At 40.7% G+C, this 4,658-nt stretch overlaps 1 long non-coding RNA gene across 4 annotated transcripts in view; it reads right to left on the bottom strand.

Moving 5' to 3' along the window:
- The window catches only part of LOC115272029, an 11,626-nt gene extending 7,197 nt beyond the window's left edge, over window positions 1–4,429 (bottom strand). For all 4 annotated transcript variants that reach the window (XR_003900205.1, XR_003900207.1, XR_003900204.1 and 1 more), the window contains exons 1-2: window positions 4,305–4,429; window positions 3,870–3,972 (exon numbers count right to left, since the gene is read on the bottom strand). This is a non-coding gene — a long non-coding RNA (uncharacterized LOC115272029). The remainder of the gene's footprint in view (window positions 1–3,869; window positions 3,973–4,304) is intronic.
- Between the last annotated feature and the right edge of the window lie 229 nt (window positions 4,430–4,658).

Below are 4,658 nucleotides of genomic sequence, written 5' to 3'. Positions count from 1 at the left end.
AAGAAAGAAAGAAAGAAAGAAAGAAAGAAAGAAAGAAAGAAAGAAAGAAAGAAAGAAAGAAAAGAAAAGGTAATTAAATCGAGGTTGGACAAACAAAAGTCCCATGCAGTCCATCCCTTCACTGATTGCCATCTCCTTATTCTTTTTGCCAAATTATTTCCACCCGAAATTGCTCAATATAGTACAATGGTTACAATAATATAAAGATGGATGACTCACATCACATATAAATTACAATTTAAGATCAATTAAAGATCTAAACATAAGATCTAAAACTATAAAACTATTAGAAGAAAACAAAGAAAAATACTCACAATATTGGATTTGGTAATGATTTCTTGGATATAACAACAACAACAAAAGCACAGGGAATAAAAGAAAAATAGCTAAGTTGAACCACACCAAAGTTAAAAACTTGTATGCAGTAAAGGACACTATGAAGAGATTGAAGAGACAATGCACAAAAAGGAAGACATTTGTAAATCACATATCTGATAAGGTATCAGTTAGAGAATATACAACAAACTACAACTCAACAACAACAGCAACAATGACAACAAAAAGCCAATTCAAAAAATGGGGAAAGAATTTGAAGAGATACTTCTCCAAAGAAGATATACAAATGACCAAAAAACACATGAAAAGATGCTCAACGTTATTGGTCTATATTAAGAAAATGCAAATCAAAACCACAAGTATTGCACAGTCTATACTCAATAGCCACAAGAAAATCAAACGTAAATAGAGATTTGTGTTATTTTACCAAACTTAGTGAAGAGATGTGTTACAAACACTAGATCAAAGATAAGGAGAGCTTATAAAGAACTTTTTATTCAATTTTTTGCACTGTCTTTTATAAATTGCTAACAATGGCAATTTTCTTTGCCATTCTTGAATTATCCCTATAAAACTTGAAATGATACAGAGGGGGTATGGAGGGGCCCAACAGCCTTTCAATGTCACCCTGAGGAAGAAAATGTAGGGACCCAGCAGTGAAGGAAATTTAGTCTCTGTTTCCCCTGAATCTTATCATGTAAAACTTCCAGCCCAAGCCTTAACTGCAGCACGTCTTCTGAGGAGCCCCATACCTGACGTTCAATGTCTGAGATGAGCCCTCTCAAGTACTACCTCTGCCGGTCCAACTGGTCTCTGGCCACTACCAAGTTATCCAGCACATTAACTTTGTCTTCCTCAAGCTTTTGCAACACCTTCTTCTCCTCACTGTCCAGGATGCCTTTCATTTCACTAAACTCTTTTAGAATCCTTTCTTTCAGTCTACATATGATTCTTTGGGGATGAGAAGAGAAAGAGGTAGTCAGTCTGTCTGGCTAAGGGCCTACTTTGTCTAGGCCTGGGAGCCAAGACAAGAACTATTTTCCACTTCTCAATGAGGTAGTGAGAAACTACTGAGAAAGCCATTTCCCCACTACTTTCCCTTGAGCTTCTTCCAAAGGTCTACTTTATGAAGGCCCAACCTCAGTCACAATGTGACACTTAGATGAGGTTTGGCCTGCAGGTATCTGTCCTGGATAATCATGTCACACTGTATAGTAAGCCCTTCCACCAACACCTCCTAAATAGGGAACACTGGGCTTTTCTCAGTGTTTTCTGGAAGTATAAAACTTGATGATGGATATGGAACATGGGATTCATTAGTTATTTTTACATGGCTTCACCTCCCAATATTTGGTTTCATTTGTGATATGTCTACTCTCGGGAACCCAACCCCAAAAGGGAAAAAATAAAATGAGGACTAATCAAGTATCTTTGAACTCAGTAATTGTGAAGTATCCAGGGTGCCTGGGTGGCTCAGTCGGTTAAACATCTGGCTTTGGCTCAGGTGATGATCTCACGGTTCGTGGGTTCGAGTCCCATGTCAGGCTCTGTGCTGACAGCTGGCTCAGAGCCTGGAGCCTGCTTCGGGTTTTGTATCTCCCTCTCTGTCTGATCCTCCCCTGCTTGCGCTGTCTCTCAAAAATAAATTAAAAACATTAAAAAAATTTTTTTTTAATTGTGAGGTATCCAAGAGGAAGGGGCCTCCTTGTGACTGGATTGAAGTGCTGCCCTCTTTCCTGTCTCAGTACTCCCTCAGGAAATATCTTCCTGCATTCCAGGAAGCTCTCTCTTCTCTGATTTCAGCTTCAAACTCTTCCAGTTAGGGTCCAGGGTTTAATCTGCTCCTCATTAATGACCCTGCCCGCAAGAGCTCAAGCTCTGACATCAACTTGTTTCAAAGTAGTCATTTTGTCACACAAGTCCATGCCCATAAGGCTACAGCAGGCTCTTCCTTGTCTGTCACGATCAGTTTATAAGAAGGTTCTGTAAGTAGTCTCTTCAAATTATGTCCCTTCCAACAGAGTCTTTTACCTGGATTCCAGGAATGGATACCACACAGATATCTTCCTGATACTGTCATCCATCTCATGCAATTTGCTCTTATCACTTTTCACACCCCCAGCAGGAATGATTGTTTTTAAGCATCCATCAATCTTGCCATTCCTCTGCTCAAATACTTGTCATTCAGCTGGAGTCAGTCTTTACCATGGTTGAGTTAGGTCAACAATACACAACCCTTCCTACTCCTCATCTTCTCAGCCCAGCTCCTACTCCTCCCTAGTCTACACTCACTGCCTTATATGTGCTTTAATCACTCTTAGCAAAAATCAATCCTCAATCAATCAATTTCCTGAAAACTCAGCTCAAAATCACCTTTCCACACTGAGACCTAGCCTGAAATATATTCTAAATTGCAAATCCTTTTACCAAGGCCCAGTGTAGATACCAACCCCCATGGCAGGACTTCTTATCTACTAGTGCTCCTGTTTCTTTGTTTTCACATTTTCTCATACTGCGTTACTCTTTTGCTGTTTACTCTCTCTCCATTCACCCAAAATATAATTTTTTGTAGGTGCTTAATATCTCCTGAATGTTCAGTAGATGTTAGTACATTTTTTTCATCACAGCTATATGCTTTTACTCTTGTGAATTTAATCAAAAGTATTTAAAATTTTTTTAAATCCATTTTCTCCCATCTGTTGGATCCTGTGCTAGCCCTCTGAGTAAGCAGTTAATATACACCAGATATGAACCTAGTCTAGATGTAAGATATCGAAAAATGACTTCTGAAAAGTGATAGGAAAGGAAAGTGCACATCAAAATATTCTGTACAAGCAGTTCAGAGGTGAGATTAAGGTGGAGTTCTTTCTGAAAAATTACCAATTCCTTTCCTTAGCTCTGAGCAGGGACAAGGGAATTAGGAATTGAGCTAAAAAGCAATGGAAAGGTGTGTCTAAGATGATTGAGGACAAGTTCATTTTTTACAGAAATTTTTAAATGTTTATTTATTTATTGAGAGAAAGAGAACAAGCAAGGAAGGGACAGAGAGAGAGGAAGACACAGAATCCAAAGCAGGCTCCAGGCTCTGAGTGGTCAGCACAGAGCCTGATGTGGGGCTTGAACCCACGAACCATGAGATCATAACTTGAGCTGAAGTTGGATGCTTACCTGACTAACCACCCAGGCGCCCCAACGAGGACAAGTTCTAAAGCAGGAGAGGACTCTAGAGAGTCACAGGGAGCTGCTGAGGTAAAGGTAAGCTGTCCATACTCAGAAGAGAACAAATTCCCTGTGGCTAGAGCCCCAGAGAGACAAGTGACCACAGGGGAACTCAGAGATGAGCAGCAGATTGATCATCCAGTCTATCTCATCAGGCTGGCCAAAAAGCTGGTGAGTTACCAGGAATGTTGCGGACAACTGTTCAGAAGTTACCAGGACAAAAAATATACAAGGATGGGTTTCAAGAGGGTCTTATCCCTGGCACAGCCCCTAAGATCCCTTTCCCTCCCACAAGTCCAGATAAGGGCTGTCACCTCTGCTGGCTGTCTCCAAGAGCTTGTGCTTTTATGAAGAGTGAAAACAGGGCTCCATCTTCACAGGTTTCACAGGAGGAAAGGAGGAAGGGATTTTCTGTTTCTGGGAAAAAAAAAAGTTATTCTGGCTCACCTTGGCCAGGTTAAAAAAAAAAAAGTCAAATTGCAGAATAGAAAGAAGATGAGAGTAATTCAGCCTGGAGAAATAAATATCCTTCCAAGAAACAAACACGGTTCTTTGTATTCTCAAACCTCCCTTCTTTAGTGGTCATGCCTCCCCTGACTCAATGCACTTCTCTTCCGCAGAAAACCTATAAACTGGGTCTTAGGTGAATTCAGAGCAGCTTCAGAACCACAAATTAAACACATCCAAGCACATTCAATCTATTCCTCCCAAACTACCTGCCCTTTGCCTTCACAAGCGGTCCCACACACCTTCAGGCTGAAGTGGAGAAGTCTTGACTCAGTGGAGGTCAGAGGCAGGTATGGTCAATAATTCACTCACCAACTCAAAAAACTGGTTTCAGTGAGGGAGTTTCCCTCCAGGTGAGAAATGAAAGTTAAAATCTTAGAAGGGGAAATGAAATACAGGAAGCAGAATAGAAGTTTATAAGACAGTAACAGTGGGAGGGCTCCGTGTAGGATGCAGGATGTACGTTCTAGGATGTGCACCAGCCAGGCACCAACCACAACATTCTTATTCTGACCCCAGGTGACTCCAGCAAGAATATCTGAGTAAGACAAAGAAATGTGAATTGCAGTGATACAGCCTAATACTCAGAGCACTTC

The sequence above is a fragment of the Suricata suricatta genome, chromosome 11 (assembly GCF_006229205.1).
Source record: "Suricata suricatta isolate VVHF042 chromosome 11, meerkat_22Aug2017_6uvM2_HiC, whole genome shotgun sequence".
Classification (NCBI taxonomy): domain Eukaryota; kingdom Metazoa; phylum Chordata; class Mammalia; order Carnivora; family Herpestidae; genus Suricata; species Suricata suricatta.
Note: the sequence above shows the minus strand (reverse complement) of the source record. Positions and strands in the feature narration are given on the sequence as shown.